A 16357-nucleotide genomic window follows, 5' to 3' on the forward strand; every position below is an offset into this window, starting at 1 on the left:
TAAAACTGGTTTTTCTCCCCTTTTTCTCTCCAACAATGTTACCTCACTAAACACACACAAAACCTGAAAACCTAAGAACTACTCTTCAGTCTTCTGATCTTGACGAGTCCAGCGAGGTCACCGTGCACTTGCAAATCTAACAAGAATACTCAAGGTACACGGTGAGATTACTCAAGTGTTGTCATCAAACACACAAAACATGGGGGTTTAAACTTTGCTCTTACAGAAAGTTTCTTAAAGGCTGGGCAAAAAATCAAAGTGGGAAATACAAAAAGAAGAAAGAGAGGCTACTAGGAATTATAGATCATCTTGATATTAAAGCGGAAATTAATCCTTTGAATCCGCATGAAAGAGAGGAACTTAGAAAAGCAAATGAAGGTTTGAGTAAGTTAAGACGGGAGGAAGAATCTAAGTGGGCTCAACGCGCAAAAGTTAAGCATATCCAAGAAGGGGGAATAATACGAGGTATTTCCATTTGATTGCAAATGGTAAACACCGGAAAAAGAAAATCTTTCAATTAGAGCAACAAGAAGGAACAATTGTAGGAGAAGACAACCTTAAGGTATATATTACTGAATTTTATAAAAAAATTATTTGGACTACCGGAATCGACAAACATTTCGTTATTAGAAGGAGTGGTGCATGATATTCCACAGATTTCAGCTACTGAAATGATATTCTAACAAATCCTTTTACTGAAGAGGAGGTGTTTGAGGCGATATCACAGAAGTTTTATCAAAAAATTTGGGAAATAATTAAGATGGATCTAATGGCAGTTTTTAATGAGTTGAGTACAGGAGATTTGTCTCTTTACAAACTCAATTTTGGGGTAATTACTTTATTACCCAAGAAAGAGGATGCGATATAAATTCAACAATATAGACCTATTTGCCTACTAAATGCGTGTTTTATTTTTTTACTAAAGTAGGAACAAATAGAATAACGGGGATTGCTCCAAAGGTTATTAAACCAACGCAAAGTACATTTATGCGAGGAAGAAATATTTTAGAAGGAGTTGTAATTCTTCATGAAACGATTCATGAACTTCATACTAAAAAGTTGGATGGGGTATTTTTTAAAATTGATTTTGAGAAAGCATATGATAAAGTTAAATGGTCTTTTCTACAACAAACCTTGAGAATGAAGGGTTTTGCTACTGAATGGTGTAGCTTAATTCAGAAATTTGTGCAAGGTGGGAGTGTGGGAGTAAAGGTAAATGATGACATTGGTCATTACTTTCAAACAAGGAAAGGTTTGCGGAAAGGCGACCCTTTGTCCCCAATGTTATTCAATATTGTTGTAGATATGCTTGCCATCTTAATTGAACGAGCAAAAAATGATGGTCAAATTGGAGGGCTTATTCCTCATCTTGTTGAGGAGGGACTCTCTATACTACAATATGCCGGTGATACAATCCTTTTTTTGGAACATGACCTACTAAAATCTGTAAACATGAAGTTAATATTATGCATATTTGAAGAACTGTCGGGACTAAAAATTAACTTCCATAAAAGTGAGCTTTTCTGTTTTGAAAAGGCAAAGGATGAAGAGGATCAATATAAACAGATATTTGGATGTGATGTTGGATCTCTCCCATTTAGATATTTAGGTATTCCAATCCATTACAGAAAACTGAGAAATTCTGACTGGTATCCAGTTGAAACACGGTTTGAAAGCAAATTGGGATGCTGGAAAGGAAAACTATTATCTTATGGGGATAGATTGGTGCTAATTAATTCAGTTTTAACCAGTTTTACTATGTTCATGTTATCCTTTCTGGAGATACCTGTTGGGGTAAGAAAACGATTGAATTTCTATAGATCTAGGTTTTTCTGGCAATCTGATGAAACTAAGAAAAAATATAGGCTCACTAAATGGAATATTTTATGTCGGCCTAAAGATCAAGGCGGTTTAGGTATTGAGGTACTCGAACTTAAGAATAAATGCTTATTGAGTAAATGGTTGTTTAAGTTGCTTAACGAGGACGGGGTGTGGCAGGAATTATTACACAATAAATATTTAAGGCATAAGACATTATCGGCAGTACAGCCTAAGCCCACATATTCTTATTTTTGGAAGGGTTTAATGCGAGTGAATGAGGAGTTTTTTAATAGAGGTTTTTTTAAACTTGGTAATAGAATGATTACTCGTTTCTGGGAAGATGCATGGCTAGGGAAAATTCCTCTGGCAAATCAATATTCGTCATTATATAATATTGTGTGTCACAAAAATGTAACGGTAGCTCATGTGTTACCCCAAACTCCATTGAATATTAGTTTCAGACGGGCATTGTTGGGAAACAGATGGACTTTATGGTTACAGTTATGCCAAAAACTAATGACGGTAAATTTAAATGATGAACAGGATCGCTTTGTTTGGGGATTGACAACCAATGGTAAATTTACGGTAAAATCTATGTATGAAGATCTGATGAGTGATCATACCCCATATCTGAGAAAATATTTGTGGAAAGTTAAAGTACCTTTAACAATTTGAATATTTATGTGGTTCCTTAGTAACAAGGTATTGTTAACCAAAGATAATTTAGCTAAACGGAATTGGAACAAATGTATGAAGTGTGTTTTCTGTGGTGAACAGGAAACCGACGAACATCTATTCATTGAGTGTCCATTAGCTAAACTTTTTTGGCGTACGGTTAATTTTACTTTTGATCTTCCACCTCCAACCAATATTACAAATATGTTTGGAAATTGGTTAAATAGAGTAGATAGACAATCTAAAGCTTTCATCCGTGTTAGGGTTTCTGCTTTATGTTGGTCTATTTGGAGGGCAAGAAATGATCTTATATTTAACAAAAAACACTCTTTCCACTATTTGCAGGTTATTCACATGATGGCTCACTGGGTCCAGCTATGGGCTCTTCTTTCGCCGGAGGGGCTACGGGATGCCATGGTTTCTGGATGCACACGGCTCCTGACGGTCGCTCAGGATATCTTGTGTCGGGCTGGCTGGCGTCTTACTAGGAGGCTACAATGATGTGTAGTTTTACTAGTTTCTTTTTGTTCCGTTGGTTGATTTTTGTATCAACTGTAGGCGATGATTGAGAGTTGAATGATGTAAGACTTAATACTTCTGATGGTTAATAAAAGGCCGTGTGCATCATCATGATGCAGAAGCCGGGGTTAAACTCCCTATCTCGAAAAAAAAAATTCAGTATTCAAATGAACCAAAAAACGCTGCAGCCTTAACCAAAATAGGTGAGTAGAGAGAACTAACATGAGGTTGAGTAGTTATAAGGGTGGTTGTACTCTCAGATGCTCGCAGTCTTCACTAGGTGGTTCAAACATTTTGTTATGTTTAGTGTTCTTTATAATGTTATTGATTGATAGTGATTAATAGATCGGCAATCCTTTTCGCCAAAAAGAAGAGCATACGGAGTACATGAAAATCACGAATCGGAGCATGAGTTTGAATTCAGGTACAACCAAATCAGGACGAGTTCTATCGTACCACGACTGGCTCTTGGCCACCGGATTCCAACCCAGCAAATCATGTCTATTAGGAGCAATATTGCTCCTATTTCTTTGATGGATCCGCTGCGGCGATAATCCCGTACTCATATGATGCCACCGGCCAAGAAACGAGCCAGGCGCAACCGCCGTTCGTGGTCGGACCTCCCGCACGACCTGCTCAGCGTCATCCTCGACCGGCTCACTCCGGCCTTCGGCGACCGAGTCCGGTTCCGTGGCGTGTGCCAGGCATGGCGCGCCGCCGAGCTTGCTCACCCGCGTCCCCCCATGCCATGGCTCGTCTCCGCCGGGCACTGTGTTAGCCTCCAAGACGCCGCCATCCACCGCGTGCCGCTGCCCGAGGATGCCGCCGCTGCCGTGTGCCGAGGTTCGTTCGGCGACTGGCTCGCCCTCGTGCCGGCGACAGGCCGCCCCTTCCTACTGAACGCTTTTACCATGGAGCGGATCAAGCTGCCGCGGCAAAAGAAAAAACCGACGATTAAGTTCGTCCTGTCCTCGGTGCCGGACTCGAAGAGCTGCACGGTTGCTGCCATCCTTGACAACGAAGACGACAGCAACTATTCCAAGAGAAGTAAGATCGTCGTCTGCCATGTAGGGCGAGGGGACTCTTGGAGGACCATCACCATGCCGTTCAACCTCCACGACATCATATTCTTCGAGGGGAAACTCCATGCACTCGACGAAAACGGCCGCGTCCACGTCTTCCAAGATGGCAACCTCCAACGTGATAAGCCGTGGAGGCCACCCCAGTACACAGGGCGGGACTTGCGTTTTGGAAATTCCAGGCTGCACCTGGTTGTCCTCCATGGGAGGCTGCGCATGGTCTGTAGGGCCTTGGGGAATAGCCGCCTGCCCGGCCGCACGCACTTCACCTCCAATGTCGGGGTCTTCGAGCTCGTCCCCGGCTGCCGGCCGCAGCCGGTTAAGGACTTGTACGGGCATGCGATCTTCGTCGGCGACGCCTGCTGCGGCGCTTACCCGGCCAGTACGTCCTCGTCAGGTGGCGGCATGATCAGAAAGAACCAGATTTGCTTCGTGGACGATGAGAGGAACCTGTCGTCGCTGGCCGCCTGCTGCCTCCGGCCTTTCCGGCAGTTGCAATCCTACGACGTCCGCAACGGCTGCCTCCATACGTTCCGGCCAGCGGAACCATCATCAGGGCCGCCTTCAGGAACCTGGCGGCGCGTGACGGTACAACGCTTCCCGCACAGTGCCGCCTGGGGGCCGCCGGCGGGGGTGGCGCTGTCGTGGGAGGAGCGGCAGCTGCGGGACGTGGCCAACTGCCTGGGAGCAACGTATCCGCCCTCGTACACAACCCACAAGAACCGCAAAACAGGTACGTCACGCGTGAGCGTGCGGGTCTCCGTCCCTAGGACAGCAGCAATACGCAAAGAACGCGCCTGGAGGTTCACGCTGCATCGACCATCGGCTATGGAGGCGAGGCAAGCGGCAGCGTACAAGGCCACCACGTTCCTCCGGAGCCGGTTCCGCAGCATCTTGAACGACAGCCCGTGGAGCTCCGTGCCTCACTACCATAGATACATCTCTGAGATTGATGAGAAAGAAGAGGCCAATTCAGACCTAGACTCAGACGACAACGATCTGTTTGACTATAGACGTTGGTACGGAGGGTACTAGCGTTGGTAATGAGGTCCGTTAGCTAGCTAGCTACGAATATGAGGCGCTAGGAATTTCCCATGTAACGGAAAGAAAAGTGTACTTGCACTTGCCTCAGAGACACATGCTTACAATAAGACGTAAAGCTTGTGCTTCCATAGGCTCCAAAGACTGAAAACGTTTTTCTGAGTGAAACACAAGGACGTTGGGGATTAGAAGTAGCACTACGGGAACCAGCCGAGGGGCCGACGGCACAACATCACCTGCCGTCGGCCCACGTCTGTGCCGACGGCCGCCGTCGGCACACCGCCGTCGGCACAATATCGCCTCGGCACAGACTGGCTCGCCGTCGGCCCAGCCTTTGCCGTCGGCACAGACTCCAGCCCGACGGTCAAACGACGCCGTCGGCACAGTCAACGTGGGGCCCACGGAGCGTCTAACGGCCGTTAGGTCAGAAAGGTACTGTGCCGACGGCCAAGCCGTCGGCCCAGACACTGCCATCGGATGACCAGCGGCCGCCACGCGTCCACGCCCCTGCTGTTGTGCCGACGGCCAAGCCGTCGGCCCATCAACTGCCATCGGACGACCACGGGCTGCCACGCGTCCACGCCCCTGCTCCTGTGCCGACGGCGGCCGTCGGCCCAGGTCCTTCGGCCCAGACGCGCTGCCGCCCGCTCCGCGCTGCCGCTGGGCACAACCTTCCTGTGCCGACGGCATAGCTGTCGGCACAGCCCCTGCCATTTGGCACGTCCAGGGGGCTGTGCCGACGGCTATGCCGTCGGCACAGACCATACCATTTGGTTTCCCGCTGCATTTCCTGGCCCAGCACAGCACACACAGCATATATAGCAGTAATATACATTCAAATGCATCACAAATGTTGCACAGCACGTAATCATCATCAAATGTAGCAACAACATCATCGTGATACAAATATGTGTCATGTAGCACACACAATCATCATACATCGTCGACACATGGCACACACGATCGACGCACACCCGCTAGACACCTAGCTAAGGGAAACTAAGATCGGGGGGTCCAACCAAGTTCCCGACTCGTAAATTCAGGCGTCCGGCCTTTGTCGAGGTAGACCGAAGTAGAACCATGGCCTGAACCATCGCCAGCAGGTGAAAACCCTGAAGCACCGGGAGAATGGCGGCCGGGGTGCATCGGTGTGCCCTCGCGCGACGAACCAGGAGAGGGTCGGTTCCGCGAACTTCCCGTGCCCTACATGTTTGACAAGAGTTAGCATCTTACACATGGGAAAGGAAAGCGGTGAGAACTGGTTAGGCACAGGACTTACCGGAGTCCGTGCGTAGTATGTGGCCGCGAAAGCTTCCCTCGATGGGCACACTGGAGTCGGCCCCGGCCTAGCCGGCTCCTCGGCCGGAAGTGCGATCCTCTCTCCGGTCCGGAAGAACGTCCCGACCGCCTCGCAAGATAGTTTAGATGTCAAGCGCCGCAGATATAAAAAAAGGGGAGGTGGGACTTGTCATGTCTTCGAACCATAAAAAATTGGAACTTACACGACTCGTCGCCTCCTGGTACTCTTCCCAAGCCGCTCTCTTGAGGTCCCACTCTGCTACAACCGTCAAATAGTTCTCATAAGCGGCCGCGTAGGCGGCCTCAAAGTGAGCCTACAATTTCCAAGAAAAGGAGTCATGTCAATTTAGCCATTCAGGGATGAATGTTGGAAAGAAGATGGAAATGAGAAAATTTACATCCGTACGACGGTGTCGAGGAGGCGCGACCGGTGGGTCGCCGGTGGTGAGGGTAGACCTGATCTGCGTGAGGGTACTCTGCGGCTTGATCACCCCACTAAGAAGCTTCGTGCGGCCATGCTCCGCGCCGCTCCCCGCCACCATAATCGCCGTCAAGTCGGTCTCCTGCTCAATAGGATCATCCACCTCCGGATGAAGACCCTTGAACACCGAGCAGTACTTCTCCAACTCCTCTTCGGCATAGCCGAAGTACTCGGGCAGCGAGGGCTGAGGCTGGCTCAGATCGGGCTGCTTCAGCTTCATCTTCTGCCACCCTCCCACCTCGGTGAGAGGCTCCCCGAGTTCCGCCTCCTGCACAGCAAGATAAATGTTATGTGTATCAAGTAGTAATATGAGGGGAAATAAATGCAAGTTGTTCCATGTATATATGCCTGGCCGTCGGCCTACATAGGAAGTGGCGCGAAAAAAATGGCGCGAATAAGGGCGGGAAGAAGGAAAATTTGGCGGGGAAGCTGTGCCGACGGCCTGGCCGTCGGCCCACATCACGCCGTTTGCCACCTGCTGACGCCGTTGTCGGTGGCTGTCTGTGGCCCCACCATATGTCCATGTGCCGACGGCTAGGCTACGTGCCGTCGGCACAGACTGGGTTTGTGCCGACGGCCAAAGTGTGCCGACGGCGGCCGTCGGCTCTGGTGGTTCTGTGCCGACGGCCAGGCTGTGCCGACGGCTACTTTGCTGGGCTGACGGCGAGCGAGGCTGTGCCGACGGCGGCCGTCGGCACAGATTCTGGCCGTCGGCACGTCGGCGGGTTCCCGTAGTGTAGGATGACTGATATTGAACGATACCACGATAGCTCTTCGGGGTCTACATTGTCTTAAAGTTTAGGAGCCTATGAAAGCACAAGTTTCAGAACAATTGTATTCTGGGAGTTTGCTGGACCTAGTCCATTTCGACCACCCACGGCATGTTTTAATCTTCCACAAGCTTGAGGGAGATTTCTAAATGTCTAGACTTTGTCAAGGTGTTATTGTTTTCAATAGTTTTTTCATGGTTGCGGCCAAAATCAAATGAAATCTGAATATATTTTACAGCACAAAAGTAGGCAATATAAGAAAGATCAAAACATAAAAGGCGTATGTCATACAAAAACACATAGTTGAATTTCTCACTTTCATCTATGTAGATGTATCAAGTTCTACGTTGTCTGGCTAAGTCTAGACATCTTGTGCATCCAGTCATGTAATATGGACGGCTAGATCTATAAAGTTCTTCGATTTTTTTTCAAAGAGTACATGATAGTTTTCTCAAGATCCCTTCTTCTTTTATACACATGACAGTTGTAAATTTCTTTTTTGGGACACATACGAAATACACCTGGCTCAGATCTCGATAAAAATACATGGATAGGATTTCCGCTCGGTGTGAAAAGTCCTTTTACTCACATGATAGGTGTAGATTTCTTTTTTAACACATAGGAAATACACCTGACCGTGGGACACACAATGTCGCTTTTGTATAGATCAGGAAACCATTCGTAATCTGTTTTTACTATGGGATGGCGCAATTTTCTTGGCAGTGTTGTTCAATTAACTTAAACATTACCCCACAACATTTTGTATATTTTTGGATCGAGACTTAGGGGAGTGGACAAGTCTCTGCACTCACTTAATTTAGTTGAGGCTGCAGCATTTTTTGGCCCATTTGGATACTGAAATGACAGTTTTTGAAGAGAAGAATGCTCAATCTTATATGCAGGTGTCACACATCTCAGTGCACAGGCTGGTTGCGGTAATGGACTTTATAATTTGCCATAAAGATCTAGGTTATTAACTATTAAATTATCTTCTAAAAAAGGTACATTTAACTATGGCGCGTGCTAGCCGTCGGTCGCCCAACGTGGGGTCACAAAATCAATTGTTGTTCCCGCCGTTCGATTAATATCATGCGTTCAGCAGTCAGCTCATCTCTTGTCACGTGGTCTGGATACTTTCCTGCTACTACTACATGCACGGTCGCTTTTCCTGCTGCTCTTCATGCGTTGAGGTAGGCAGGCAGGGAGCTATATCTTGAACTTTTGGTCATGTGAGTAGAGCCCGCTGCTGCTCTCCATGGGTGGACGGGTAGGTAGGTAGCTATATTTTGGTCATGCGGGTAGCGTCCATGTGTTGCTATTGTGTTTTACAATTAAAGTAACCCAACAGAAAAATTAGGTGTTTACAACAATACTTAGCAGCGATTTTAACAAAAACTGCAGTTTAAGCAAAAATACTTGTACAACAAATCACTAATATAATTACAACCATAATTAACGACAAAACCAGAAAAAATTGGGTGCTTACAATAATTGTCACCAATGATTTAATAGAAAACAAAAATTTCAACACCAAAAAGTTCTAATGCCAAACATATCTTAGCAACAATTCACCAACACATTTACAACAACAATCAACAGTAAAACCAATAAAAGAACCTGGGTGTTTACAACAGTAGTCAGCAACAATGTTAACAGAAAACAACAATTTCAACACTAAAAAATTCCCAAGCTAAAAATATCTTTACACCAAATCAGCAATATATTTACAATAATAATTAACAACAAAACCAAAAAAAAATGGTTCTATATATCGTTATAGGATGGTATTCTACTGGTACATCTCTCCAAAATACCTAATATACCAAAAATAATTTGTATGATATTGCGGTTCTCAAAAGATTGGGTGCATGCCTAGTTCCAAAAGAAATTGCATGCGGTGGGAGAGTACTACTAGTGGTAGGGAAATAATCAGCCTTGGGTTCATGCACGTGATGGTGCATGCATGCTCTGCTTGCGGTAGAAGAGTATGAAGGAAGGTGGGGTCCATGCAATAGAAAGGACAGGAAATAGAACCGGAGCTACACGCGCGAGTCGGAGCGACCATTGAAGCGCGTGATCGGTAGCCCGATCTCAAGCATTTCCCTTTAACTATGCTTCGAGGCCTGGTACACTTGCACGTTCTTCCCTATTAAATTATGAGTATCAGCCATCGCCATGTCATATAATTAAGCATGACTGGTGTAGCCTTTTTTGTGAAACGTACTCCATCGACGAAAGATGTGGATGCATGTATCAACACATGGTATATCTAGCCCGCCTTCTACGTGCCAATGCGGTTCACTGGGAGTTGGAGGGATCGGGAGCTAACTTGAGAGGACCATTGGAATAAGGAGTAGAGTCAGTGAAGCGAGTTGGTAAATAAATTTCGGCGTGTTCTTCTACTCCTATGGTAACGATACTCTCCAGCTCTACATCAGAAGAGATCATGATAAGTTGAAATCACATGTTTGTTCGAACTTCCACTTGGAGGTTTCGAGATCGATCCATGTTTGCTAGAACTAGATATTTTGATGAATCTACTTGCCGAGATTATCTAGCGCTCTGGTACATGATATAATTAAGCATGACAATATATGCATGAGAAGTTGACTAGCTACATTTTTTTTGTAGTGGTCAGTTTAGAATTCTGTAAAAATAGTTATAAGTAGGTCCTTAGACCATGTATCGACGTCGCCGTAGAGCTCGTATGGAAACGAGAAGTCGTGCCAGAACGACAACCATTGCCAAAGATGAGACCCGTAGATCGAAAGAAACAGACCAGAAACCATACCAAGAAATACGAAAACCGACTAGAACCCAAGAGATCCGCATGACACATAACTTCATGTACGCTTCACCGGCATTAGACGCACCACCAAAGTGAGCATAGACCGGAGAGGGCCTTGTTCTAACTTTAAGATGCAGTCGCTACTTAACCATTATGAAGAAGACACTGAAAAACAATCTAAACGAAAAATAACGACCCTTCGGCCGACAATAGGCCGTGATTTTCCACTCTTTCAAGCCCCAAAGACCATCTGGAGCGGATTGGGCAGATGACATTGTCAGTGAGGGGGCGGAACCCTAGATGAGTTTCATGATCGCCTCTCTCTCTATCTATCTATCTCCCTAGCTGGAGCCACACATACCGTGCAGTCTCGTTATCAGGTTAGGCTATGAACATAATCATATGCACTAGTGGAGAAGAGGCCTTTGGTCCTAAGCAAATGTCCTAGTGCAGAACCAAACCGGGACCAATGGGGGGCATTGGTCCCGGTTCGTTTTGCCCAGGGCGACCCCACTAGCTGGAGCCTGTCCGATAGTGGCCTTTGGTCCCGGTTTGTACTAAAAACCGGGACTAAAGGGTCGGCCGTAGGGCGCGGCAGCCCGTGTCAGGCGTGGGAAACCTTTAGTCCCGGTTTGTAATACAAACCGGGTCCAAAGGCCCCCCCTCTGGGCCCGGTTTGTATTACAAACCGGGACAAAGTCCCCAATATGGTTATATAACCTTGCCCCTGCTCAAGTGTGAGCCACACTTGGCCATTTTTTCACTTTCTTCACAAGAGGGGTGTATTGCTCTCCTCTCTTATTCACATGCACAAGAGGTGTTCGATGAAATGCTTAAGAGGATTTGCCACTTAAGTTTACACAAATCAAGCCACACTTAACTTGCTTTTTTCTTCTTCATCGAGGTTAACAACTTTATCCTTTTCATCTGTAATTGATAAAATGCATGTGTATATATACATCGTGATGTTCTGTAATGGTTTTGATCAGCTTAATTATATCATGCAGATGAATCGGCAATGGATGTACATTGACCGACGGTTTGACGAGTTCACTTTGGGCCTGGATAATTTTATGGCCGTGGCGGAGCCAAACAAACATGGTGGCTTCATGTATTGTCCATGTGTTGATTGCAAGAATACCGTAAATTACGCTCACTCGAGTCTCATTCACGACCACCTTCTGCGATTCGGTTTCATGCCCGGTTACTATTGTTGGACCAAGCACGGAGAAAGAGGGGTTATGATGGAAGACAATGAAGAAGAGGAAGAGGATGATGACGGTTATCCCAATTTCCACGAATACGATGATACTGCGAAGGCAATGAAGACAATGAAGTAGAAGATCAAGAGGCACCGGATGAGCCTCGCGATGATGATCTTGGTCGGGCCATTGTTGATGCAAGGAGAGAATGTGAAACTGAAAAGGAAAGGTTGGCCTTCGGCAAGATGATAGAAGATCACAACAAATTATTATACCCAACTTGCGAAGATGGCCATAAAAAGCTAGGCAGCACACTGGAATTGTTGCAATGGAAGGCAGAGAACAGTGTCACTGACTCAGGATTTGGAAAGTTGCTGGCAATAATTAAGAGGAAGCTTCCAAGGGGTAATGAATTGCCCGCCAGTACGTACAAAGCGAAGAAGATTGTCTGCCCTCTAGGATTAGATGTGCAAAAGATACATGCATGCATTAATGACTGCATCCTCTACCACGGTGAGTACGAGAATTTGGATGCATGTCCGGTGTGCACTGCATTGCGGTATAAGATCAGACGAGATGACCCTGGTTGTGACGCCCCAAAACCGGTATCCTGAGGATTCCAGCGATCCCGCCGAAATCCGCACGATATCGATTCTGAGACGCCCTTCGACACGACGTACGCGACAAATCACACACGTGATGTCAGAGGAATTAACACGAGCGGTAACATTACAACAGGATTACAATAGAGCCCACAAGATACATATATTACAACAACGACTCCAACGAGTCAAGATACAAATATACAATACAAAGATCCAACTCATACAGAAGATCGAATACGTCCGAGTACGGACAAGATACAAATTGGGCTAAGAGTCTTGAACATAACCAGTGGCGTCCATAACCCTGCCCAGGCCAAGCCGGAAGGGTAACCTTGCTAACGTCGTTATCTCGTACCTGTCAAAGTCGGGCCATCGGTTGCCGACAAAAGGGAGGAAGCAAAAGAGAAAAAGGAAAGGCGAGAGTAAGTACCAAGGAACGAACTCCGGCACGTACTTAGCGAGACTAGAAATGGCTATGCTCGCCGAGCGAGTATAAATATATATCGCCTGGGACTATATGGTAGTTTTAGCGGCAGCAAAACTATAACCAATAGAGACACGCTACAACATCCGTCTACTCAGAGAAGATAAGAGAGCGCACAAGGTAACAGATAAATACTACACAAACATAACCCAGCCGATTACACATATCCCCTTCAACAAAGCAAAGAGGCAATGTAAAAGACACTCAACGGTGGACAAGTTTTATTAGGTATCGGTTGTAGTAGTGCTATATTAGTACGCAAGTTATTAGCAGATTATTAGCAACAAGATAACGGTGTAAGTTGTTCTATGATCAAGCTATACAATTCCAAGTCGTCCATAACCGCGGACACGGCTTATCGATAAGATGTACACCCTGCAGGGGTTGCCCAAATGTAACCATACGCATGCTCGAACCCGCGTAGCAAGTGCGGAGTCTCACAACAAGACCGTTCCCAGTTCAACAAGAAAGTCTAGGGGGGCCACCCGACTAAGCTACCCGTAACGAAGTCCGGCCGTACTCCGAAGCGGACTCAGGGTTTGCGACGGCGGCTAGGCGTGCGAACCACATGCTTTCGCTAAACGTCCCGCGGGGTACAGTACAGAATATAAACACCCGAAGGCAACAGGAAGTAAACACCCGAAGGCAACAGTAAGTAAAGCATGGCATACATGGCATAGGCAAATAAAACCAAGGTTGTGGCCCCCTTTTCAACTGACTTGAGAAAAGGTAATGGGTGAGGGGGGGTCCCAATAATCGTCCCCACGTACGGGTAGTGCGCTCAATCTCGTAACAGATAACAAGAACTCGGGTCCTAGGGGACATTAGCGAGTCAAAGTTCCGATGCTTTCGCAAAGGGGCTCACAGATGCCTCTGCTTACAATTTTAGTTGTTAACAATTAAATAGAGCATGTGTATCTCCAACAACTGATATAACATGTGATAACCTCCCAACAACCCAACATATCCCGATAACAGATCGAGATAAACAACAGAGCCTAAACACGCCTACGACTCGCAAGGCTCAAACATCAAGCAACGACTATGGATAAGGAATGGTGCATATAGGATTATTATGGTAACAAGTGGAATAGGACACGTGACTCGATAAAGAGTCGCAACATAAGGATAGCAGTGCGAGGGAGAGAGCAAAATAGGTGAAGAGAGAGGGCTCGCTCAGTGAAAAGCTGCAGAAGCACTTGTCGGAGAACTCGTCGTATCTCACACACCACTTCGTGATCCTATCCGGAAAGAAGAAAATGCTGGACAGACAACGGGTGCAAGTCTTACTACTACGGATAAAGAACCGGCATGAGCAAGATGCAGACATGCATGACATGGCAGATATGATGCGATGCAACTTATCCATATTAATCGGAGTCGGAACCCCGGACAAGCAAATTAGGTTGGAGTTGCATTTCTACCGGCAAATTTAAGGGTGGATAGCATGGCATAGACATGGCAAGGGTGAGCTACTTCCAGTTTAAACGGAGCGGGGAAATCTTAGTCGATGTCCGAAATACTCCGCATATATGTTAGGTGAACATGCACGACTATCAACACGCGACATGATGCGAGGTGCAAACAGATGAATGGATGACATAATCATGTTCCTCATGTTTTTCTGATCAATTTTCATATGGAACACATTTTATTTCGAGTTATAGTTCAAGAGATATGAATTTTGCAAGGTTTATATCATTTGCAACAATTTTCAGAAAACAGAGAACACTGAGACTTTTTCTCACCCAGGAAGATACGAAGCTGAGAGGCTAACTCACGGGACCAGGCAAGTGACGCGGCCCTTACTGGGATCTGGGCTGCTTCGATGGAGGGGAAATCGGACCAAAGGAAGAAGCGGGCCTTGAGGGAGTGATGGGCTCCAAACAAAGATGGATCATATTGAAGAGAGGAAGGTTATTTCAAAATATCAAAATAATTTAATTCTGAACTTTGAAAATATTTGAAACAAATTTAGAATCAGTTTTTTCAACATATCTAAAATAATAATATAGTGATTTTGTTGTTGTTGAAAAGAATATAAGGAAGAAGGGGCTTTAATAAAATAATTTTAGAGTTGCAAAACATGCACGGTGAGCGATGCCATGATTATGCACAAAAAGAGAAAAGAACAAACAAATCTAATAGGGGTATTACCCGGGGCCGTTGCAATCGACACCACTAACAAGGAACCTCGCCCCGAGGTTCCACATCCAGGTACGGGGAAGAGAGGTGAACTATCGGATCTTCAGGCGACGTGTCGAGCTCCTCGACACCACTAACAAGAATTGTTGCTCCATGTTGAACGGTCGACACCACTAACAAGAAGTCGTTGTTCCGGTGACGATGATGCGCTTCTGCGGGATCCTCCGAAAATCGGACCTAGTAGGTGAGGGCAAAGATCGTCCAACCCGCGTGGAATTCTAAGACTCGGAGAAGCAGATAAGAGAGAAGACTCAAAACTCGCAAGGGTAAGAAAGAAAGAATGTAGATAAGGAGAAAAATAGAGCTAATCAGATCTATCCAACGAGTTTTAGAAAATAGGTTTTGACACTAGACACAACAACGTCCGTTGGCAAGGTTATCCTACAGGCTGGACTAGTGGGGTACCGTCAACCTGATGCTCTGATACCAACTTGTGACGCCCCAAAACCGGTATCCTGAGGATTCCAGCGATCCCGCCGAAATCCGCACGATATCGATTCTGAGACGCCCTCCGACACGACGTACGCGACAAATCACACACGTGATGTCATAGGAATTAACACGAGCGGTAACATTACAACAGGATTACAATAGAGCCCACAAGATACATATATTACAACAACGACTCCAACGAGTCAAGATACAAATATACAATACAAAGATCCAACTCATACAGAAGATCGAATACGTCCGAGTACGGACAAGATGCAAATTGGACAAAGAGTCTTGAACATAACCAGTGGCGTCCATAACCCTGCCCAGGCCAAGCCGGAAGGGTAACCTTGCTAACGTCGTTATCTCGTACCTGTCAAAGTCGGGCCATCGGTTGCCGACAAAAGGGAGGAAGCAAAAGAGAAAAAGGAAAGGCGAGAGTAAGTACCAAGGAACGAACTCCGGCACGTACTTAGCGAGACTAGAAATGGCTATGCTCGCCGGGCGAGTATAAATATATATCGCCTGGGACTATATGGTAGTTTTAGCGGCAGCAAAACTATAACCAATAGAGACACGCTACAACATCCGTCTACTCAGAGAAGATAAGAGAGCGCACAAGGTAACAGATAAATACTACACAAACATAACCCAGCCGATTACACATATCCCCTTCAACAAAGCAAAGAGGCAATGTAAAAGACACTCAACGGTGGACAAGTTTTCTTAGGTATCGGTTGTAGTAGTGCTATATTAGTACGCAAGTTATTAGCAGATTATTAGCAACAAGATAACGGTGTAAGTTGTTCTATGATCAAGCTATACAATTCCAAGTCGTCCATAACCGCGGACACGGCTTATCGATAAGATGTACACCCTGCGAGGGTTGCCCAAATGTAACCATACGCATGCTCGAACCCGCGTAGCAAGTGTGGAGTCTCACAACAAGACCGTTC

The sequence above is a fragment of the Lolium rigidum genome, chromosome 1, assembly GCF_022539505.1.
Source record: "Lolium rigidum isolate FL_2022 chromosome 1, APGP_CSIRO_Lrig_0.1, whole genome shotgun sequence".
In the NCBI taxonomy this organism is placed as follows: Eukaryota; Viridiplantae; Streptophyta; class Magnoliopsida; order Poales; family Poaceae; genus Lolium; species Lolium rigidum.